At 36.7% G+C, this 26123-nt stretch overlaps 1 long non-coding RNA gene across 1 annotated transcript; it reads right to left on the bottom strand.

Moving 5' to 3' along the window:
- Positions 1–3930: 3930 nt before the first annotated feature.
- LOC134810373 (uncharacterized) lies at positions 3931–23943 on the bottom strand. Its single transcript, XR_010158201.1, has 3 exons — positions 23904–23943; positions 6172–6284; positions 3931–3991 (listed from the first exon to the last, which is right to left on the bottom strand). It is a non-coding gene; the product is annotated as an uncharacterized LOC134810373 (long non-coding RNA).
- Between the last annotated feature and the right edge of the window lie 2180 nt (positions 23944–26123).

Below are 26123 nucleotides of genomic sequence, written 5' to 3'. Positions count from 1 at the left end.
CTAAAGTTAATCTGAAAAAACTAGTTTAGGCCATGATGGGAAGAGGAAGCCAGACATGCCTCATTATATACTCTTCCCTTTTGGAATTACTGGTAGAACAGACTCTTTAAGTCTGATAAGAAACATTTATGTCTGGACTTTCTGAAGCCTGCTACCTGGAGGCCTCATCTGCATGATAAACTCTTTGTCTTTACAACCCCATATTCTAACCCAAACATTCCTTTCTTTAGATAATAACTCTTTCAACCAATTGCTAATCAGAAAATCTTTAAATCACCTATGGCCTGGAAGCCCCTGCTTCAAGTTGCCCCACCTTTCTGGACTGAACAAATATACCTCTTACATGCATTGATTAATGTCTCCTGTCTTCCTAAAATGTATAAAACCAAGATGTGCCCCAACCACCTTGGACACATGTGGTCAGGACCTCCTGAAGCTGTGTCAGAGGTATATCCTTAACCTTGATCGAATAAACTTTCTAAACTGATTGAGACCTGTCTCGCATACTTTTGGTTGACAAATGTAATTATACCTCTCTACATCAGGACTACAATACTGAATATAACAATCTCCTTATCAAGGATTAAAATAAAGTGTATAATGTAATTTAAATTTTTTATATCGGTATAGCTGAAGGGCAAGAATTTCATTTCTTGAAATGTTGCAGTCTGAACTACATCCTGTACACATCTACATTCTACTTTCTACACTGAGCTTCATTCCAACAAGCATGAGAACAACTGTCCAGATGTTCTGAAATATATTCACGTTTATTACCTCCATGCAAATGTCTGCATTTTCATGTGGTTTTTGTAGACATGCTTTAAGAATAATTAAAGTTATCTGATATATGCATATATTTATAAAGGGTGATATTCTAATACTTAGATCATCAGATTTATTCAGACACAGCATTGTTACCGGACAGGGGTCCCGATCCAAACCCCAAAAGAGGGTTCTTGGATCTCGTGCAAGAAAAAATTCAGAGTGAATCCACAGCGCAAAACAAAAGCAAGTTTATCAAGAAAATAAAGTGGTGAAACAACAGCTACTCCATCGACAGAGTAGGGTGTTCCCAAAAGTAAGAGGAAAAATGCTTCCACCCTAAGTACAATACTCGTTTATTGATAAGATTTAAAAAAGATTATGGGAGATGTGTTACTGCTACAAGGATTTGTGATAAAGGATTAATTTTCTTAATTGCTATATTTTGCAAGAATCAATATTATTATCTTTAAAGCAAAATTAGGAATGCTTCTGTTCTCAAGATATCGTGATATCAGGACACTCCTAAGTCTGGATCTGTTTAGTAAATGTTATCAATCTGTTCCCTTAATTGTAGGCATATAGAGATTAGGGATACCTAACTTTCTGAGAATGCAGCCCAGCATGTCCCAGCCTCATTTTCCCTGCCCTCACTCAAGATGGAGTTGCTGTGGTTAAAACGCCTCTGACAGCATTGCTAGTAGGGCTTAATAATATCTTTGAAATTTTATCACATTAAAAATGTGTGGGAGAGCTCTCAAAGGTTTTAAGCTAACAAGTTAGATTTAGTTAAACTCTTTGAATAATAACATATTCATTTTTGTTTGCTTTTATTTGCCATAGCTATAGGCACCCAAGATACTCTACAAATGTTGGAACCCAAATACTTCTTCATTGTAATCATAAACTAATCACTTTTCTAAGCATGGGGATTTATCTGATTGCTTCTATACTTTCAAATCAACATTAACTTATAGTCTCTTAAAAAATCTGAAACACCAGACCAACTTACTGAATATCTTGGTTCTAGGAATGTGCACAGACTGAGCACAGCCATATGCAGAATTAAGCATCACATTTTTGTAGACTATTCATAAAGTGAAGAGTTTCATTTGTACTCATAAATGATACTGGGAATAGACCTTAACACTACTGTGTTTTTAAATAAGCTTGATCTAAAACCATATCAAGAAGTTTAGAAGTATGCATGGTGCCTCACAGGTAAAAGGTGCTGCCCTAGGCAAAGCGACAAAATAAACTTTGCTGTGAATATTGTGCTTCAGCTTTCTCATTTGCAAAACAGAAGTAACACCACCGAACTGTGTAGCCTCCAGAGAAGAGTAAGTGTGAAAGAATATCGAAAACCCTAAAGAGTACCACATAGGCATAAAGATGTTAGAATAGTTGCAATTACTGTTGTGTTCATATAAGTTTCCATTCTCATTTTAATATTAACCCAATTGTCTAAATATCTTATTTAAAAGAAAAATTTAAGCTAGAATTTTCTTCAGGACAAATTTTCTCAAGACATTTTAGAATTTCCTGCTTATTTTACTGCTAGCCAAAAGTACTGCAAAAACAACCACTCTTGTAATTCCTTCACACCTCTGTTTCCAATCCTGGCCAGATCCTCAAACACAAAAAAAGATGTGTTAAGATAGTCAGGGGAAAAGTTCAGTGGATGCTACTGAACCTTTAAAACAAACTTTGAAACAAAAGTGATGGAAGTTATTTTTTGGTACTTAGTTTGCAGTTCTTCCATCAACGACTAATATGATAAACCTGCTCTAATTTCTAGAGTTTTGATGATTAAGCATTTCAGTTGCTCATCATGCTTTCCATATATTATATTTGTAATCCTAATATCCAGAACTAAAATCCTCTATCTGTCTAAGGCAACAGAACATGTAGCAGCATTCAAACCCCATCACACTTGAAAACAAGTTCACGGCTACATACATAATATTCAGTAACTTGATAATAACTTGTTTTATTTATATCCTTTAACACTTACTCTAGTAACAATACTCAGGAAAGTATGGAAAGGAAATAAAGGTCATCATGTTTTGATGGGATAATCTCAATGTCAAATGATTTCCCTCTGGTTTCCCTCAAGCTCTTGGGAGTGGTTATGGAGTTTAGGTCAGCTTTTTTCAGCTAAAGAAAGATACAGGGCTTTATAAAATAAGACAAAGAGTAGAACAGGGAATAACACTAGGAAAAAATAATATTTTTATGGTGAAAAATTGCCACAAACAAAATGGAAACTAACAGGCATATTAATTTTAGGGTGTTTTGATGACATCATTCTTTTAAAGGCCATTAGAAGTCAGTGAGTTATTTAAAGGATAAGGTTAGAAGGGCTTAGGGGAACTAAAACCCTACAATTTCCAGGAAATACAAAGCATGTGTCTACCCTAATAACTTTAAGTGTATAATTAAAAGAAGAAAGCTTTAATGCTTTTCTAGTCATGGTGGACTCCTGTGCTTTTTTTTTTTAAACCCAAAAGAAGAAAAACAACAACAGTGAAAATAAAACCACCAAGTTCAATTCCGTGGGCCATATCCTAAAAATAGGTCAGACTCAGCTTTCTTATGGAAAGAAATACAAAGAAAGAAAGAAAAAAAAAAAAAAAAAACAGAAGATCTGAACTGCTTTTCAAAGTTGTCTGAATTTAATGCCAAGTCCACGTGGTGCCCTGGTTTTTAGGGGCCTCTCGTGAGCTGCGCTGGGCTCTGTACAGCCACCAGAGATTGAGCACATGACTGGGATGTGACAGAAGAAAAAGTTATTAAAAAGCATACATGCTTCATTCTTTATGCTATTATTTAAACATACAATTTCAATTGTTACAGAAAAATGTCATAGCTGCATTTTAGAGTTTTCTATGTTAGTTCTCCATAAGTTCACACAGAAGATGGTGAAATAAAAATGTAACAGTTCATACTCTGTATTTTGAATACTGTTTTCAGTATGTTTTTCTTCATGTCTATAATGAACATGGTTTAAAAAAATTAAAAGTTTGTATTTGTGTACATCTGTATCCACACAGAATGATAAAATAAAAAACACGTTAAGATTGTAATTCAGGACTTTTCTTCATTATCACTTCCTCTTTCATAAATGCCCTCTATAGTCTGGAATATACTCCAAGACAATAGACTTACCTTGGAGTAGTTTTCCCTATGAATTACTTCAGTCACAATTTTCTTAAAGATGATACATCTATTGAGATCAAGAGATTGGAGTCAAATGCTTGTTCTACATGTGTTTACCTTCTAGATTCACCTTTAGCAATTAGATGATTAGGTGTGGATGCTTACTGAGTACATGGCACAGATGTAGATGCTTATTCCATCATTTCAGGTAGATCACTGAAATCGGTAGATCAATAGATCATTGAGCTCAATAAGCATCTAGGCCTGTGCCATGTGCCACGTTGGACACTAAGATGAATAAGAACATCAGCATGTATTAGTGAAAAGACTTAAAATAGTTCACATGTCATGCTTGGCTCATTGCCTGACAAAGAATAAGCCCTGTTAGCCACGGCTATGACATCAATGCCAGTGAAGACGGCTCTAAATGCAAAGCATCCCCAAAACTCTGTGCTTTCCATTTTCAAAAGCACATTGTGCTATTAATTCTGTTTTTAATAACAAGCTTTCTACCTACTGTTTATAATGCAGGGCCAGGAGAAGAGGATTAGACAAATATACAAAAACCTACAACACAATATGTAATGTGATTAGGGAGATATATACAAAGTATTATGGTTGCTCAAAATAGAGTGTCGAAATGAGGAAAGACTGTCTTCTTGGGAGCTGATACCAGAACTGGGATTTGAAAGATGGTAAACAGCTCAACAAAGAGTTCAGCTACGTATTAACAGAATACATCAAGGGAGTTAGTTGTCAGGCCAGATAGTGGCCAGTTTTGAATGCTAAGAACTTATTTTAGATTTTATTCACCAAGGACTAAGGATCCACTAGAGATATTTGAAGAAGGGAGTAAAATATACATATACATACCTATTTCCAGGCATATATGAGTGTATGTATGTTGGTAGGTATGTATATATTTATGTATCTCAAAGTACAAGACTACTCCAAAATTCTGTTTTCCTAGGTGGTGAATAATTTACTCTTGACATTGGATATAAAAACTCAAGTCTTTCTGGTCATTAAGCAGTCATGAAGAGTATTCTGGGGAGATAATGGTCTGGCTGCAGCAGGCAAGCTAGAAAAACTAGGGGTGTACACGAGGCTCCACTGATGTTGGGTTCTGTGTCCCAGTCTGTGGTAGGTGGGAGCACAGGCCTGCGGCAGGGCAGCTGGACTATGACCTGGACCCTGAAGCACCTGAGGAAGACTGACTCATGACACCTGTTCATACCCTCCAGGCAGGTTGGAAGCTGCTTGCTTATGTCCCACAAGGAAGGACTAATTTATTCTCAAGTACTTGCATAGGAAGGGTGATACAACAAGACTGAAATACTACCCATCCGAGAGGCTGAGAGACAGCTCCTGGTTAGACCTGGAGGTGGTGTGGGAGCAGAAAGACATCTTGTCTGCACCTTAAGAGTTGCATGATTCCTTCTCTACTTGTTGGTTTATTAGTTCCCTAGGACTGCTATAATAAACTGGGTGGGTTAAAACAACAGAAATTTATCCTCTCACAGTCCTAAAGGTCAGGGTCCAAAATCAACATGCTGGTGGGGCCATGCTCTGTCTGAAGGCTCTAGCAGTGAGGATCCTTCCTGCCTCTTCTAGCTTCTGGTGATTGTTGACAATTCTTGGCATTCCTTGGCTTGTAGCTACACCACTCCAATCTCGGCCTCCCTCTTCATGTCGCTTTCTCCGCGTGTGTCTGTGCCCAAACTTCCCCCTCTTATGAAGGTATCCATCATTACATTAATCCAGTATGACCTCATCTTAACTTAATTATATCTGCAAAGACCTTATTTGCAAATAAGATCACAGTCACAGGTTCTGGGGCTTAAAACTTTAACATATCTTTTTAGAGGACACAGTTCAACCCTAATAATTGCCTTGTTGAACACTAAAGACAAAATGCTGTGTCTCTCAGCGTTCAAAGGCTGTCTCTGGTTCAATATCTCTGGACCTGCCCCCTCGTGACTCTGTGTATCCTTACCTAATAGTGCCTGGGAGATACTAAGGATACAGAGCCACAAGAGAGCAGGATTCCAGGACATAGGGGTACAAGGCTCCACATGTGCCTGAAAAAATGGATCTCCAATCTCCCAATGGTCCTGAGTTCCCCCTACTACAAACTGTCCAAGAGTTCAGTCTCAAGAAGGAAGGAAGCCATAGTCAGAAGTGATGATCTATTTGAAACGGCGGGACCTTTAGGACAATTCTGTCCTGCTTTAAAGCTCTGTTTACCTCAGTCCCTCAGGAAGTTCTCTCCCAGGCATTTTTCAGACTCAGCCGAACAGTTCTCAGAAGCTTATGTAGGTGTGCATAGGTGAGGGCTCTGATAAGAGGAGGATGCTCTCCTGCAAGAGACAATGTGGTTACGCTATTTGTCTTGAGGTAGCCAAAAGAAATGCAGCAGAAAAGAGTGTTAGGACCATTACTGACCTGGGCAGAAATAGAAATGCTGACAAATTTCTACTTTTTTCTTTTATTTAATACAAAATCTATAAAAGAGCAACTGAAATTATAAATTTTTCTCTAAACTAAAAAGGAAAAATAGTCAGGTTTTCTAGAGTTTTTGAGTTGCCAGCTCAGAATCACTTAGAATCTCAACATGTTAGACATGTGAGTAAGAGTATTACAGGTACCGAGTTTATTCTCAGGACATGCTTATGTTCACATTGACCCAGGATAAGAACTAGTGACAGCTGATGGAATTTGTCAAAATTGTAGTATTTTTTTGTTTGTTACCTTAGGTAAATAAATTACAATGAATTCTTTCTTTAGTGACTTATAAATATAATTTACTTCAAGTCTGCTTATCTTACTAATTTCTAAACTCCAGGAAGATTGGGCCTCTATTTGATTTGCTTCTACGTCCCTAGAACAATGCCCATTATATAATAGAGGTTCAATAAATGTTTTGGAAATGATTATAGGCCAAAAGCATTGCAGAAGAAAAGCCTTACAAGGTTTAAGGACTACACTTACAGGGAAATGGAAAGGAAGATCCAGTGAGTCATTCCGCAGTCATGGATCATGTCATGAAATGAATATGAATCACAATCAGCCTCCAGGATTATTGAGCTGGGAAATTGTTAGCTTTGAAGCTTGGCAGGCATGGAGTTGACTTGATCCATACCCCACACAAAATTAAGTCCCCAAATCCAATGTCCAGCACTAATTTAGAACATAAGAGTCTAAAATATTGCTCATATCTTGAATTCAAATCCACAGTTGTTTTTTTTAAAAAAAGTAGTAAAATCTGTACTCATATGGGTTTACAGAAAATCCTTGCTTAAAAAAAACCTAATTAAACAAATTACAAATGAATTCACTGTACTACAGCCCAGCAGCATTTGTATACAGTTGCAAAGCATTCGTATGATTTCATTTTTCAGTTTTGTAGTTTTCCAGTACTTCCTGGGCCTCTCCTGGGAAAAGATTACTGCATCTTCTAATTCAGGGGTCTATGGAAAATATGGACATACTAATTTTTCTTAGTTTTATTCTTTAAAATTAGTAGGTATGTGGGTGTTCACTGTACATTTTTTCTATATGTTTAAAAATTTCCATAATAACATTTTGAGAAAAACTGTTTAAATTAGAAACAGTAGGACATAGGTTATTAATTACCATTATCTGAATAGACAGCAAGTACTTAACATGTTTGGATATTAATAAAATTACTATATTGAGATATACATACGTATGTACTTTTACAACTTTGGAGCAAATAATTTCTCTGTAACAAAAGACTCTGTCATGCACCAGAAGGCACTGGGTTGAAACAGATGATTTCTCCGTATCATTTCCTGAATAGTACTAATAGACACATCTGGAGTACAAAACTCTAACTGCCTTAAATCACTCACCCATGTATACATATATGTGTGTGTACCTGTGTGTGTGTGTGTGTATGTTGAACCATGAGAATTTGCTACTTTTGTAGGTCACAAACTATATATCAGCAGTTTCCTATGGTCCAACCTAATATGTACAGAGGCCCAATCTTCATGGAGTTTAGAAATTAGTAAGGTAAACAGACTTGAAGTAAATAATTTTTACAACTTACTAAACAAATAATTCATTATAATTTATTTACCTAAGGTGATAAAAAAATTACAATTTTGATAAATTCCATCAGCTGTCACTAGTTCTTATCCTGGGTCAATGTGAACATAAACATGTCCTAATAGAGTTCAACTTGGTATCCGTAACACTCTCACTCATGTGTCTAACACGTTGAGATTCTGTTATACAACTCAAGACTATCTTTATTTGACACTGACTTGGCATCCGCTTTTTGCCAGGTACCATCTCCATTTTTAGAGATATAAAGAGGAACAGGCTCTGCACTAGACAGCCTATAATGTAATCTCTCTCTCCCAAGGTGTACAGTCTAACAGCAATGTTTATAATGTGCCAAGAAAACAGAGAAGATGGACCATTCATTCTGACTGAGTGACTGAGGAGAGCTTTATTGCAGATGTGATAGGAATCTACCAGGAGACAAGGGAAAGGCTACTGGGGCCCTAAGGCATCCCCGTGCATGGCATGGAGGTATGAAAGGACTCGGCCCAGCACAGTGGCTCATGCCTGTAATCCTAGCACTTTGGAAGGCCAAGGTAGGCAGATCACTTGAGGTCAGGAGTTCAAAACTACCCTGGCCAACATGGTGAAAGCCCATCTCTACTAAAAATACAAAAAACATAGCCAGGCATGGTGGCGCACACGTATAATCCCAGCTACTTGGGAGGCTGAGGCAGGAGAATCTCTTAAACCCGGGAGGCAGAGGTTGCAGTAAGCTTAGAGTGTGTCACTGCACTTCAGCCTGGGAGTCAGAGTGAGACTCTGTCTCAAAAAAATAAAAAAAGAAAGGACTCTTTCTGCCAGGGAACGGTGAGAGGTGCAGGGTGAGAAGCAGGTGTTACTTTGGTTTACTGAGTTGTCAGCTCAGAATCACTTAGAATCTCAACATGTTAGACATATGAGTGAGAGTATTACAGGTACCAAGTTTAACTCTATTCTCAGGACATGTTTATGTTCACATTGACCCAGGAGAAGAACTAGTGAAAGCCGATGAAATTTATCAAAATTGTAATTTTTTTTGTTTATTACCTTAGGTAAATAAATTACAATGAATTATTTGTTTAGTAAGTTATAAAAATTATTTACTTCAAGATTGTTTGTCTTACTAATTTCTAAACTCCAGGAAGGTTGGGCCTCTGTTTGATTTGCTTCTACATCCCTAGTACAATAGGAAGTAGATTAGGAACTGAGGCAGCAGGTATAGATTGGGTGATATTCTGGAAGCCATGCCAAGGAGTTTAAGATTTTATTTATAACTTTATTTATAAAGTCATGATCAGCTTTGGTTTTCAAAAAGATTGATTTTAGAAAGATAACTCTTTCTGGTGATGACGTGGAAGAAAGACTAAAACAGGAAGAAGTAGGCCTCCACTTTGCCAGATAGGACATTGTTACAGTAGTCCAAATGAATGTCAGTAGGAGGGTGGAAAAGAGAGGCTGGATTCAGAGATATTTCTGCAATGGAAGTGACAGAATCTGGTAACCTTATTTGGTAACAGACCAAATATGTCTGCCACCAAATTTGGGGACTTTTAGGTCATTATTACCTTTTTCTGCCTCATTTTCTTTCTCATTTCCTCTTCACACTCCACTTATATCCATGTTAGATCTTCTGATATTGTCCAACAAGTAACAGAGTTTCTGTTCATTTTTGTTTTAATTCCCTTTTCTCTTTATTATTTAGAATAAGGAATTGCTATTATCTACCTTCAAGTTCACGAGAGCTGTTCTCTGCCATCCTCAATCTGCTCTTAAGCCCAAGCAGTGATTTTCTTCCTTTCAGATATTATATTTTTCCATTCTATAATTTCCACTTGGTTAGAGCTTCTGTTTCTATGTTGAGAGTCCCTCTACCGATTTACTGTGATCATATTGCTCTTTATATTTTTATATAGTTATAACAGCTGCTTTAGAATCTTACCTGTTAATTCCAATTTCTCGGAGTCTCTATTGATTAACTTTTCTCTTAAATATGGCCATCACTTGCCTGTTTTCTTCATATATTTAGTAATTTTGTTTTGCACCCTGAATCCTGTAGAGAATATGTTCTATTTCACTGAAGAATATTGATGTTTTGCTTGTTTGTTTTAGCAGGGAAAAAACTTGGAAAATGTGAACTCCAAACTCGGTTTCTCTTTGGTAGCCAGCAGCTGAAATCTCTGTTCAATTCCCTTAACCTTAGGTGGGCACTACCTACCATACATTGCATATTTCAGAGGTCAACCAGTTATCTGGACAGAGTTAACATGCAGAATTTTTGGCTCTTCCTCTGCGTTCTTCTCCTTTCTGAGATATTTACTTTCATTATCCAGTCACTATGGTAGCCCTGAGTACAGTGCTGGCTGGAGCCTGCCCTCAGGTAAGAAGCACTAAATAGATGAAACTCACCTAGTAGGGTTTTCTTCTTCCAAATATCAATGCTTGTCCAGTTCATGCTTGCTTTTGTTTTCCTTCAGTAGCTTCAGAGAGTTGTTTTATATATATATATAAATTTACATATACACACTGAGATACATACACACTATGTGTATAATAATGTGTATATTGTTTGTGTGTGTGTACAATTGTTAACACTGGGATGGTTGGGCTGATAGGGGTTATTCTTCTACTACTAGAGGGGGAACCCATATTGATTATATATATTTGCTGTTTAGAAAGTAATTAGAAAACAATTTATAAATAATAAGGTCCTGAAATGAAAATAAAATATATTAAGAAAAAATCCAATAGAAAAATGCACAAAAGAATGAACAAATATTTCATGGGGGAAAAGAGAAATGGCCAATAAATATATAAAAAGATGATCAACTTGGTAATAGCCAAGTAACTTTAATTATTATAACAATAATTCATACCCATTTTGACAAAATTAAGACAACAAACAAAATCAATATTTAAAATCCATTGGAATTCTTGTGCACTGCTTGTGGTAATATAAAACTGTACATAGAAAAATAACAATGTTATCTTACGAAGTTGATCATTTGCATACATTATGACCCAGCAATTATATCACAGAATATATACAACCTAGAAAACCTCCTTATTTGTGCATCAGGAGAAATGTCCTAGAATTTTCAGGGAAGCAGATTTTAAGATAACAAAAAAATCTGGAAAACAAAATATCAATTTATAAAATAATGGAAAAAAAATTTGACATTTTCACAAAAGTTAATATTATACAGCAATGAAGATGAATGACTTACAATTACAGACATTAATATGTATTATCTTAAAAACAATATCAGGATAAAAAACTAAATACTGTATTATTTACATTCATATGGCTATGTGGTAAAACTATTTTCTAAAGGTAATGATCAATGAAAATTCAGCACAGAGGTTACATCTAGAGGAAACAAGGGATAGATAGATAAGTAAGAATAAAAAGATATTAGTATTTTTCTAATTCTTTTTTTTTTTTTGAGATGGAGTTTTGCTCTTGTCACCCAGGCTGGAGTGCAGTGGCATAATCTAGCTCACTGCAACCTCCGCTCCCCGAGTTCAAGTTGTTCTCCTGCCTCAGCCTCCCGAGTAGCTGGCATTACAGGCACCCACCACCACACCCAGCTAATTTTTGTATTTTTGGTAGAGACGGGGTTTCACCATGTTGGCCAGGCTGGTCTCGAGCTCCTGGCCTCAGGTGATCTGCCCATCTCAGCCTCCCAAAGTGCTGGGATTACAGGTGTGAGCCACCGTGCCCAGCCATATTTTTCTAATTCTTAAGGAGGCAATAGATTTGCAAATGCACTGGAGTTCAAGACCAGCCTGGTCAACATGGTGAAACCCTGTCTCTACTAAAAAGACAAAAAAAGAAAAAAAAAATTAGCCAGGCATGGTTGTGGATGGACACCTGTAATCCCAGCTATTGGGGAAGCTGAGGCAGGAGAATCGTTTGAACCTGGAAGGTGGAGGTTGCAGTGAGCCGAGATCGTGCCACTGCACTCTAGCCTGGGCAACAAGAGGTAAACTTCATCTCAAAAAAAAAAAAAAAAAAAATATATATATATATATATATATATATATATATATGTCATAAATTATTAATGTTTACTTACAGTCTTTTGTATGTTTAAAATAATACATTAAAATGTAAGAGAGGCAGAAAATGTGGGGAGCTTAGAAAAAGATAGATAATAGTCTAGTAGCAGAAATGATATCTTGCTGCCATGTTTTCTGTGGAAGTTTAATGCAGCTAAACATATTTTTTGTAAATCCTAACTAGTATAACATTTAAGTAATTAAGCAATCAAATATATTTTAGAATTAGTATATTTTGGAGCAATAAGGCTTTCAAAAGTCATACTTGTGTTAAAAATGATGTTCTTAGCATTCATAAGCTGATAATTTGTATAAAACATATTTTTGATGAAATAATTCTGACCTCAATTTTATGTACAGATATCTTTGCACTCATAACTTAGTTTTCTAGCTATTATTTAAATAGACCTTGCTTTTGCTTTACAAACTAGTTTGATGATACTGTACACCAAGTAACTGTTGTCATTGAAACAAAATATTAAAATATTCTCACATAAGTTTTAAATCTCCTTCCCCAATATTTTGTCTAAACTGAAATGTGCTTTTTCTTTTCAAAGTATGAGTTCTTTCAATATAAACAACTATTTCAGAAGGAAATAATGTATAGTTAATGCTAGATATAAAAGATATTCTAAAATTCTATGGACTTCTGAACATCAGATGTTGAACAAAAGCTATTTGGGATCATATTGTAGATTTCCCCAAAAAACCACTGAGCCTTTTGCTAGTGATGTTATAGAGTTCATCTTGAGAGTACCTGGGAATATTTAGGAAAATAGTCCCAATTTGGAATATAATTAAATTCTTAGTCATTAAGGTAAAGAACATACCAGACAACAATGTGTGAGGCAGGCTTTCCTAGACCGAGGACAGAGAGTAAATTGTAAATCCACAAAGATTTCCAGGGGACAAAAAAATTTCCTTATTTTTTCTTCTACTTATCAAGTATATTTAAGTTCTAACATGTCAGTTTCGCCAATCTGATGATACTGGAACATTAAAAAATAGAAGTATAAAGGGATTAAGAGGCCGGGCATGGTGGCTCACGCCTGTAATCCCAGGACTTTGGGAGGCCGAGATGGGTGGATTACCTGAGGTCAGGAGTTAGAGACCAGCCTGGCCAACATGGTAAAACCCTGCCTCTATTAAAAATACAAAAAATTAGCTGAGTGTGGTGGCACATGCCTGTAATCCCAGCTACTCGGGAAGCTGAGGCAGGAGAATAGCTTGAACCCAGGAGGCGGAGGTTGCAGTGAGCCAAGATCACGCCATTGCACTCCAACTTGGGCAACAAGAGTGAAACTCCATCTCAAAAAAAAAAATTAATTAATTAAATTAATTAAAAAAAAATAATAAAGTGATTAAGAGCCGGTACGATGCTTATGTGGAGTACAGCTGAGATGCCTCCTATTTAAGTGTGGTCTGCATACGAGCTGGAAGCTTGGTAAAAATGCAGAAGCCTGGGCCCACTCAGATTTATGGAGCCAGAATCTTTATTCCAAAAAACCTTCAGCTGACTCATGTGCACATTAAATTAAGGAATCAATAATATAGGTTAAATTTATTTCAAGTAACTTTACATAAAAATCATTTGCTTTTCTTCAGGTCGGAAAATTCCACAGAAATTCACGTGAATAATGAGCCAAGCCTAGACTAGAGAAGTGTTGCTATTTTCTTCAACTCTCTATTCTAACAACAACAAAAAAATTCTATTATTATATCTCCTTTTCTGGATATTGTTTTTGTAAACTGGGAAAGCCAGAAAGGCAGGTGTTTCCCTTAGGTTGAAGGACATATACAAGATCTTCAAAGACAAATACCAAGCTGGAATTATTGTTCTGTAAAAAACCTTTCCTGTTTTTTTCTTTTAATAAAAAGACAGAAAACAAAAAACCTTATCCCAGTAGATATTAATCTTTTAATTTATGAAGGTTGACCTAAAAAGAATTGGAAACACGCAGTTAAGATGTTGCCATTAACAAAAGCCAAAATAGACAAATGGGATCTAATTAAACTAAAGAGCTTCTGCATGGCAAAGGAAACTACCATCAGAGAGAACAGGCAACTTACAGAATGGGAGAAAAAATTTGCAATCTACCCATCTAACCAAGGGCTAGTAACCAGAATTTACAAAGAACTTAAACAAATTTACAAGAAAAAAACAAACAACCCCATCAAAAAGTGGGCAAAGGATATGAACAGACACTTCTCAAAAGAAGACATTTATGCAGCCAACAGACACATGAAAAAAATGTTCATCATCACTGGTCATCAGAGAAATGCAAATCAAAACCACAATGAGATACCATCTCACACCAGTTAGAATGGCAATCATTAATAAGTCAGGAAACAACAGATGCTGGAGAGGATGTGGAGAAACAGGAACGCTTTTACACTGTTGGTGGGAGTGTAAATTAGTTCAACCATTGTGGAAGACCGTGTGGTGATTCCTCAAGGATCTAGAAATAGAAATACCATTTGACCCACCAATCCCATTACTGGATATATACCCAAAGGATTATAAATCATGCTACTATAAAGACATATGCACATGTATGTTTATTGTGGCACTATTCACAATAGCAAAGACTTCGAACCAACCCAAATGCCCATCAATGATAGACTGGATTAGGAAAATGTGGCACATATACACCATGGAATACTATGCAGCCATAAAAAAGGATGAGTTCATGTCCTTTGCGAGGACATGGATGAAGCTGGAAACCATCATTCTCAGCAAACTATCACAAGGACAGAAAACCAAACACCGCGTGTTCTCACTCATAGGTGGGAATTGAACAATGAGAACACTTGGACACAGAGTGGGGAACGTCACACACCAGGGCCTGTCATGGGGTGGGGGGCTGGGGGAGGGATAGCATTAGGATAAATACCTAATGTAAATGATGAGTTAATGGGTGCAGCAAACCAACATGGCACATGTATACCTATGTAACAAACCTGCACATTGTTCACATGTACCCTAGAACTTAAAGTATAATAAAAAAATGAAAACAAAAGTAAAAAGACCTTACCATTAAAGTTTACAAATAGCAAACAAATAAGTTTTGAAAAATACTTAGAAACTAGCCTTTTCCTTAGTCCCCAGATGTAATCCATCAGCAAGCCCTGTCAGTTCTTTTAATAGCTCCATAGTATATCTCCAATTGATTTCCATTTCCCCTGAAACCCCTCTTGCCCAAATCAGCTTCATCTCTCATCTGTACCACAGCTTCAGCCTCCTCACTAGTCTCCCTGCATCCCCTCATGATAGAAAAATATTCAATTGGGAATACAAGGTAAATTCCTTAATCTGATAAAATATATATATTTTTAAATCTGCAGTGAGCTGAGTACAGTGGCTTGCACCTGTAATCCCAGCTACTTAGGAGGCTGAAGCATGAGGGTCTCTTGAGCCAAGGAGCTCAAGGTTGCCGTGAGCTATGTTCATGCCACTGCATTCCAGTTTGGGAGATAGAGCAAGACCACGTCTCTAAAAATAAACCAAAAGACAAAAAACAAACAGACCAAAAAAAAAAAAAAACCTTACAGTAAACATCATAATTAATATTTGGTGAAATAGAAAGAATCCACTCTGCCTTGAATATGAAAGACACACAAAAATATTTTTTGTTAAATTGACAAGCCAAATCAGAGAGTTGAGAAGTCACAACAGAGATGTTACAACATAAATAGTTGACATATACAGGGTGATGACTAATTTAATAGGTGTTTCAAAAATGATTATTGCATTATTTCATTAAAAACACCCCAGAATTATAATCATTCTCCCTAAGAATCAGACTGGTTCAAATTTTGTTCATTTAAATTTTGCCCAGTAAATTTTGCAAAATTTAAGGCAGGGCAATAATAACTATGGAGACTTGCAATTTGCATATTTGTATTCTTTTCCCCTTTCTCTTGAATTTCTACTCTTAGACACATCTTACTAAGAATTTAATTCTATCCTCCTAGTTGTATTGTACCACCTCTTTTTTTTTTCTTTTTGCCTGTTTCCTTTTAAATTACAAGTCGATAGTGGAATTAGCCTCTGAATAAATAAGTAAAATATCAAATAAAAAATGGCTAAGATAGGACCTAGCTAATAAGGTCATTCTTTTCAAAGCCTCGATTTATCTTATTTTAAGAAAAAAATACCTAAATAATACCAAATCCTAAAAGACATTGTTCTTTGCTACATAAAAATGTTATTTTCTTTTTGAGAAGAAAATAAAAGCCTCTCTCAAAATGTAGGTATTTAAATAATGGACAAGAATTCCTTTTAGGCTTTACTTTGGTAGACATAGTAGAAGGAACAGAGATTATCTATGAAAAAAAGTTACTTCCTAAAGTAATATAACAGTTGGTTATTAACAAAGGACGTTATCCACCTGTATTAAGGTCCTGGGTTATTTAAATCATAATGAAACTTTCTCTGCAACTTGAACTTTATAATCCACATGACAAGTAGAAATAATGGTATTTTGAATTCTTAAATCATATTCTAAAATAGAGCAAAAATTTGTGCACATTCTGCTAACCTTTAAAATGACTTTTTTTTTTCTATCAGGATGATTCTCAAAGCATAAAAAAGAGCAACTAAGCTATGAGCTTCTTGGGGGAAGAAGCTGTGTTAGTCAACTGGCACATAATAGTCACGTAATAGATTTGTCCAGTGAATAAATCAGCTTTAATTTTATTTTAAAATAGAAACACTAAAACATGATTGTTGCAAGATAAAATTATCTTAGATAATAATTGCTACTAGAATATATTTCCAAATTGCCTGACAAAAATAAATAAAACATCCAGGCTAAAGCAAGAGGATCCCTTAAACCCAGGAGTTCCAGTCCAGCCTGGGGAACAGAGCTAGACACACCCTACCTGTAAAATAATAAATAAAACATCAGATGGTGGCACTAATTGTTGAAATTTTACCCTGGTTTAGTCACTCTACATTTGTTACTTTATTTAATCCTTACAAAAAGCCCACCAAGTCAGATACTATTAGTATCCAAATTTTACATTTGAGAGAGAATGGAGGCTGAGTTACATGACTTGCCTAAGTCACCCAGCTACTAAATGACAGAGTAAGAATTTGAACTCAATCTATCTTCAAGGTTTATTCTTTTAACCAATATGCTTTCCTATCTTCAGTGTTTTTTTTGTTTTGTTTTGGTTTGGTTTGGTTTGGTTTTTGGGACGAAGTCTCGCTCTGTCACCCAGACTGGAGTGCAGTGGCACGAGCTCAGCTCACTGCAACCTCTGCCTCCCAGGTTCAAGCAATTCTCCTGCCTCAGCCTCCTGAGTAGCTAGGATTACAGGCACACACCACCACAGCTGGTTAATTTTTGTATTTTTAGTAGAAACAGGGTTTCACCATGTTGGTCAGGCTGGTCTCAAACTCCTGACCTTGTGATCTGCCCAACTAGGCCTCCCAAAGTGCTGGGATTACAGACGTGAGCCGCCATGCCCGGCTCCTATCTTGAGTTTTTTAGAACTACTTTTCATTTACTGTGTGTAGTCTTTGAAAACCAGTAAGAGAAAAAAGGCAGTAGACAGACTCCTACTTCCTAAAAGGAGATACTAGACATAATGAAAGTGCTTGTAATGGCACATATTTAGAGCCAAGATGGTGGTTTTCAATAAAACTGAGAAAGGGTGGATTGCTTTCCCACAGAAATTGTGGAAACATACATGCTATCCAACCTTAGAATTGTAAAATTGTTCATGTTTTTGATCTTAGGACCAAAGGAAAAACTACAAATTCCACTGTTTGGAACATTTAATGGAAGAGTTTTAAAGGAAATCATTATTATAATCATGGTACCCACCAGTACTGTGAGAATCCAAGCTCTGTCAACATTTTCTTTATAAATTCACTGTTAGGACTTCCTAACTCATCAAGTATTATTCAGCTCGAGCTAAAAAATCTGAAATGTAAGATCTTAAATTGTGAGTGATATTATTCCAAGAATTAAGGAGGAAAATGGATATCATGTGATTCAGACACAATAGAAAAATGTTTGGCTTGTGCAGCATTTTAACAGGTATTAGCTGTCTGTTACTTTGTTTTTCTTGCTTTGGAGAAAGTTTTTGGGGTGGGGGGGGTTGACTTGGAATGGAAAGTTAATTTTAAAAGTTAACATGTTATATACAGTTTCATAAACTCTTAAAAAAGAAACCTAGGTGTTGTCTTCACTTTCAGAGTCTGCACAAGGGCTTGGAATCTCATAAAGAGAGATTACTTTTAAGAATTCTGGCACTTTGCTTTTAGTTTAAACCATAAAAAACTGAAAGAACAGCCATTTATAATCCTGCCCAGTACATTCCAGCTAAATGGAAGCAAGAAGACATGGAATAAAAAGAACTATTCAGTCATTTCAGAACTTCAACAAATATTGAGTTAAATAACTTTTCCAATAAGGGTTAAAGCTTAAAGGCTCTGATTCCTCTTAATATACTTCCTTTATCTCTATATTTTATACTCCTTGATATTACTTTTTTTCATCTTCCTTCTTTCAGATAACTTGCTTTTAATACAAAAATCAAAGATTAAAAAAAGTGTAACAAGTCATAGCTTATGAAGGCAAGTAAACTCAATTTATTTAACAACTCTATCTGGAATCATAGTTACTTCACCACGTATCATGTTTGATAACCATAAATGGTGTGTAGGATCACATTAGATAGCTATCACAAGAGAACAAATGAAATAGTGTAATCCATTCAGTTCACTATGGCCAATCTACATAGTCACAAAATACGGGAAAGAACAAAAAGATTAAGTTCCTCACTGATGTTGGAAAATAACACAACAAATTGCCCAAGGCTACTCTACTTGCCTGGAATACAATTAATGTTACCTTATCTGGCTTCTCTGGCTAATGCAGTCAATTAGATTTTCACCTTGACGAATCTATAAAATACATATAGTCTACATGAAGTTCTAGGTTTAAATTCCCTCTGTCTCCCAGGATTACTAAAAGTCAGCTGAATAATTTTTAGGATGCAATGTAATTTAAATTCATTTTTTGGTAGGTCCTGATATTCCCTACCAAAAGAGTCATCAGGCTATTTTACCTAACCCAGAATTTCTGCTTCTGGATTTATTTTAGATAGTAAATCTCTTCATCAAACATTCATTTAATGAGTAAAGCCTTATGATAATAGACTTGCTATGGTTTGAATGTTTGTCCCTTCTGAAACTCATGTTGAAACCTAAGTCCCAATGCGGCAGTATCAAAGGTGGGCCCTTTAATAAGAGATTGGCAGAGCTCTCATGAAGGGAGTGATCCATTCATGGACTAATGGATTAATGGATTAGTAGACTAATGAGCTACTATTAGTCCCATAGTCCCCACTCATGGGAGTGGGACCATGCCTTTATTAGAAGAAGAAGAGATATCTGAGCTAGCACACTCAGCCCCTTTGCCATGGTGCCCTGTGCCATCTCAGGATTCTGCAGTACAAAGAACCGAACCAGATGTAGTCCCTTGACCTTAGATTTGTCAGCCTTCACAACTGTAAGAAATAAATTCCTTTTCTTTTTAAATTACCCAGTTTCAGATACTCTGTAATAAGCAACAGAAAATGGACTAAGACAAGACCCATTTTAAATAAACTATACAATAAATAAGTAAAGTCCTGAAACTATGAAAATCATGGCTCTTTCCACTATTAGGCATTCTTTCTTATGATTCACACAATTTTATGCATCTTTTTTTGGCTACAAGTTCATCCTCATATTAAGTAAAAATGGTTTAAAAGTAAACTGATTGATGTGTCAGCATAATCCAAATACGGCTGACATCGTCGTATAAGTAAGTATTGTGCTAAAATCCTGAAGTTAGACGGTTTGCTGTGAGTAAGAAGCCAAAAGTTCAGACATTCAGCCAAAGTTGATCCAAACCTTTTGGGTTGGAAATATTTCAAAATCGGGCTTTCCCACAAAATGGCCTGTATTTCCTGTTTTGGCTAAGCTGGAAATGCAACAGAAACAATACTTCTTATGGCATGTCATTGCTTCTACTTTTGGTCTGAAAACACCAAGCAGAGACTATGAGTGTGATGAATCAAAAGAATAAAAGTTGAGTGGAGAGATGTCCTGGGCTAAGAAAGAGAGTTAATGGGAACAAAATTTCCTAACTTGACCACCAGTTAACCATAGCTTGGACGCCCAGTGTGCTATGAGTCACTAGCAACTGGCTCCAAAATAACACAAGAATATCTTAGGCTAGCTCATTACTGGAGTATATTGTTTAAAATATTTCCAGAAAAAAATTAAGCAGAAACAGTTACTTAATGGATAAAATGGTATTCATGTAAATTCCTTTTTACAGAATAATCTGGAAATGAGATGCACAAACAACTTGCTAGGGAGTCTGACAATGCTATTCATAACCTTCACTTAGAGATTTTAGGCAAAAATCACAGCTACCTTCAACAGCGTTGATAATAATAAAGCTTCATGGGAAGAGTGTGGAATTGTTAAAAACACAACACATTGAAGTCTCAAAAGTTAAGTCTCAAAAGTTTTATAGATTGTGAATATAGGGGTATATTTTGCATCTTCCAAAAGACCACTTAATGCTTCCTCTAACTTAATTTCTTAAAAAAGAGTCTTTAAACTTCTTACTTTACTAACTTAAACCACTAATGCTCAACCATTTGGTTAATATATTTATAGGATCTGTACAATATTGATTGTGCATATGCAAATAAGAAACCAAATTTGGGAGCTATTATTCTTTTTTACTTGATTGCTCCATAATAAATGAGGATGGACAAGGCCCTTAACGTTGCAATATGGAAATGCCCTCTTCTGTAACCTGGAAATATTACTTGTCCCCTAATAAATAAGTCCCAAAGATGAAGTACACCTCCTAAAATAAATAAATAAACAAACACATGAGAAAAAGAAAAAGTGTTTGGGATTTGAGGCCAGGACAAGAGCCTTAATAGTATAATACATTGATACTAACCTATAAAGGAAATTTGTGAGTCCCTGCAAAGAAGAGTGAAAACTTAGAAAATAATGAAATGAGACAGCAGGACAGAAACACAGATCTAGGTGTCACTGGCCTTCTCATCCATCCCTTCCTGGAGGTCTGTCCGTCCTAGCAAAAGGAGCAGGCCCAGCAGCGTGGTGGTCAGAGCAGGGTCTTGAGGTTCTGAAGCATGGTGGTGCGGAGGTCCAGACAAGGCAAAGCAAAGGAGTGGAGGATTTGTAGCTCAGAACTAGCCCAAGGCAAGTTCACCACCAAGATCACAGCAAGAACCAAGCAGGCCAAAAGTTAGTAAATTCTAGAATAAGCGAAGAATGCCAGAATCAGAAAGATAACAAAGGGGCCTAGACCAAAGGTGGGAGGAATAATGACCGTTCTAGAATGTGCTTTAGGTGGGTGCAGAGAATGGAGAGGTGCCCTATAGGCTGGGGCAAAAATCTGGCTGTGGTGTGCATTGTTTGGTTTCTTTGTTTTTCTTTTGCTGTTTTGGCAATCACCATTTTGCCACACTTCCTGCCTCTCCCTTGGTTTACACCCTTTATACTTCATCTGTGTGTTACTTAAGTATCCCCATGAGTTTGTACCCCAGGTCTGTATAACACTTGACATGAAAAACAGATTAATCAAATGCACATATGCTATGTTTATAATTCGTTTACATGGCTGGGTTAATAATTTAGTAATTTCAGCTAATGGTTTAGAAAAAAGATAAAGTCATAATGCATTTCTTGTTCTGCAGCAGTCAGGCTTCCTTCCTGGAGCCACGCTGTTGGCAGACTGAAACAGGCATGAGCTATGCTGTGGGACCACATTCAGTTGATGGTAAAGCCTAGAATAGCGTTATTGGACTTTAATCTAGCAAACTATGCGTGTTTGTTTGTGAAACTTTGACTCCATGACAAAGACTGTATTTGATTTAGGACTTGCTTCAGTGAGGCAATCCTGAGAAAACAAAACTCAAATTACACAGAAGCAAAATAAATACATAAAGAGTGGCTCTCCTAATTTATAAATTAAATGACAAGGAAACCTTTGTATAGTGAGCTATTTACTGGGGGCAAAGACCATGTCTTATTCATATTTTATTTCCCAGCATCTAAGCATCGTGTCTGGCACATGGTAGGCACTCTACAAACGTTCACTGAACTGAACTGAATTGCATCGCTTCATATCCCTACTGCTCGACCCCTTTCATCAGGTTAACAGCTGCACTTAACCTTGGCTCAGCCTTCGCTACCTCAGAAAGACCCTCCCTGACCTCATGTATTTGATCAATTCCCACTAATATTCATAAATATAATATCATGCATTCTCCTTCAAAGCACCCATCACAGCTATAATTTTACACTTACAACCATGTGTCACATGAGTATGTTTTGATCAATGATAGACCATATATGTGACAGTGGTCTCATAAGATTATAGTGAAGCTTTTATACTGTATTTTTACTGTATTTTTTTTATGTTTAGATACACAGATACTTATCATTGTGTTAAAATTGCCTGCAGTATTCAATACAGTAACATGCTGTGCAGGTTTACAGCCTAGGAGCAAAGGCTATACCATGTAGCTTAGGTGTGTAGTTGGCTATAGCATCTAGGTAAAAACATTATGATGTTCTCACAATGACAAAATTGCCTAATGATTCATTTCTCGGAATGTATCTCCCTTGCTAAAGTGATGCATGGCAGTACTTACAAAGCTATTTGATATAAGCAATACAAACCATAACAAATACATTCCGAGGAGGCAAGGGCTGTGTCTTTTGGTTTTTGTTCATGAGGTAGATATTGTTTTTGTTGGCACTCAGTAAATTTTTGTTAAAGCAATGAAACAAGAACCCATGGTTTCCTCTCATTCTAATAATACTCACAAAGCCTCCAAGAATATGAGATAAATTATCCAGCACATATGCACATTATAGTTGGAGCTAGGAAAGCAAGGTTTTGTGACGCAGACCATCCAGATGGGAAGAAATTGATAAAGAAATGGAAAAACAGAAATATCATTCATTATGGTCAGACATTATTCTCCATCCTGGAGTGTATCATGGAAATGTTTGTAGAGAAATGTTTATTCTGCCGGGCACAGTGGCCTGTGCTTGTAATCCCAGCACTTTGGGAGGCTGAGGTTTGAGGTTCACTTGAGGCCAGGAATATGGGACCAGCCTGGGCAACATAGCAAGACCTCATCTCTACAAAAAATAAAAATAAAAAATAGGCCGGGCATGGTGTGCATGCCTGTAGTCTTAGCTACTCAAGAGGCTGAGGCAAGAGGATCACTTGTGCTCAGGAGGTCAAGGCTGCAGTGATCTATGATGGCACCACTGCACTCTACCTGGGCAACAGAGCAAGACTCTGTCTCTAAAAAGAGAGAAATGTGTATTCTTTTGTAGACATTGTAGATGTTTTATTAAAACACACACACATGGCCGGGTGTGGTGGCTCATGCCTGTAATCCCAGCACTTTGAGAGGCTGAGGCAGGTGGATCACAAGGTCAGGAGCTCAAGACCAGCCTGGCCAATACGGTGAAACCCCATCTCTACTAAAAATACAAAAATTAGCCGGGCATGGGGGCGGGCACCTGTAGTCCCAGCTACTCAGGAGGCTGAGGCAGGAGAATCGCTTGAACCTGGGAGGCAGAGGTTGCAGTGAGCCAAGATCGTGCCACTGCACACCAGCCTGGGTGACAGAGCGAGACTTCGTCTCAAGAAAAAAAAACACAAACACACACACACACACAACAATCCATTAAGTTTAACCTAAAGAATCTTTTTACTAAAGGTTAAAAACTTTCAAATATGAATTTCATATGGCTTGAAGTAATATTTACTCACATGTAAGCAGTTTTTCTATCGCATTGCTCTCTGAACCTTGGGAGTGAAATAGAGAAATACAGATCTGAGTCCAAAACACAATACTAAAAATTATGGTATCTGGGGATTAATGAGGTTATTTTTGGTTAAAGAAAAATAAAGAGCAGAAACTGAAAGTTAATCATGTTTAATCTAATACAGGAAACTTTATAATAAGCCAATATATCCAATTATTCCAGTCAACAAGCTTAATAAGTAAAATTCCAGAATGGTTAAGGAAAAACAAGAACATCCAAGAGAGCTGCTGCTTTCATTTAATTTGACCCTTTTTATGAAGCAACTACCGTGTGTCAGGTAGCATACTTAGCACAAAGGCAGCAGCAGAGAAAGACACAGACACAGACATAACTTAACAACAGTGAAAGGTTCCTCAGCCTGTACCTTGCACCCTTCCTGGCTCTTCTGTCTTTTCCCAATCCCTGGGGTAAACATCTGGCCTCAAGCAGGGCCACGAGGAATGCTCTCCTTCCCCTAAAAGGAAGGAATTTTTAGAGACAGTGCTATTCACTGTCAGGTTTTGATAAATATTTGTAGAAAAAATGAAAGAATTAATTCATTAATCATCCAATTGCTCTGAGAGGGAGATCTGTGAATGAGGAGTTGAACCAAAATATCGATGGCCTGCTTTCAATAAAAGTTTGGTTTGTCCAGGTTAGCTCTGATTCTAAGCTTTCAAGTGTATTAATTGATGACCCATCTGTAATCTGAAACAAATAAGACATTTTTATGGTTGATTTAATTCAGATTTACCCAAAATAAAAACTTCCCTTTCTTTTTTAATCATGTAATATGTTCAGCAGATTACAAGGTGGTGGGATCTCAGTTCTGTCACTGAATGACTCTGAGAAAATTACATAACCTCTCTGTGTCCCTTTATTTATCCAATAACGTTGATAATCACACAGTAATTTTGCAAGGATTATATGAGGCAGTACATTCAAAGCACTTGGCACTGTACCAGGCATATAGTAAGCACCCAGACAACGTTGGTGTTATGATTATTATCATTGTATTACTTGTAGCACTATTATTCCTGTTCCCATGTATTCTTATTGGGCATTCAAGATTCTAGTTAGATTGAAGAGCTCTGCTGAAAGGTCCCCCGAAATACCTGGTACCTTCACTCAATCTTTCTAAGAATACTTTTTGAGCTTCTGCAAGGTATCAAGGTTGACCAGCTCCCCAATTCAAATGGGTGACTTACTGGGGGCTCAGAAGGAAGAGGGCAGAAGAATAAGTGAAGCACATATGTACAGGACAAAACTAAGCTACAAAACTTGAGAAGAGTAAACCTAAGTAAGAAGTCTGATGGGATCAGGTACAGAAATAACATCAGAATCACTGGGCTGTGTAAAGTCTTAGAAAATCACCTTAACCTTTAACAAGAAGACAGCCTAAGCTTGGAGAACTTTCTTATCCATAATTGGGCCTTAGTTAATCTATAATGCAAAAGAAAAATGCCCACTCTTCAATGAGCATAAATCTCATCAGAGATTATTTGTTGTGCTATTGGCTCATTATAATAAAAAATTAAGAGACAACACGGTCACATTGGCAAGAATCATCATCCAAACATGACTGGAAGTCTATCCAGCAATGGAAGTTTAGCACTGGGTTCGGAATAAAAATTCAGCCTAGGGAGGAACAGTGAGAATAATTTCCAAATGTGCTGAGTAATAAAATGGAAAAGTAAAAGCAGCTCCTCATACTAAATACTTATATCCCAGGTTGCTCATGGCTGATCTTAAAGGAACCGAAGTCAGCAGTGGAGGATCCGTAATGAATTATCTGAAGGCTCCCAAATTGTCTGCAGTATCATTACTTGCTGACTGTTTTTCACCAACTACCTATCTAGTTTCCACAGACAAGGGCTCATTGTAAAATGTCAGAATTATCCTGCTAGAAATGCAAAAGACTCAGAAAACTTCATATGCATGGTCTCTAAATGTTTCATGGGTTTTGTTTTTGTTTTTGTTTACATTAAGCTACAGATGGGGTGGAGAGATGCCCTGTGATCTGTCAGGAACTGCCTGCAAAAACTACTTGCCAGCTAATAATTAGCATTTTTTCATGGGTGCTGGAAAAAGAAGTGACATTCCTGGGAGAAAGACCATTGACTTTATTACTCTTAGCAACAGCAGTAGCTAGCATTTCAGCAGTTTCTTGCACCAGTTCGACTAC

This window comes from Pan troglodytes, chromosome 5 (genome assembly GCF_028858775.2).
Source record: "Pan troglodytes isolate AG18354 chromosome 5, NHGRI_mPanTro3-v2.0_pri, whole genome shotgun sequence".
Taxonomy (NCBI): Eukaryota; Metazoa; Chordata; class Mammalia; order Primates; family Hominidae; genus Pan; species Pan troglodytes.
Note: the sequence above shows the minus strand (reverse complement) of the source record. Positions and strands in the feature narration are given on the sequence as shown.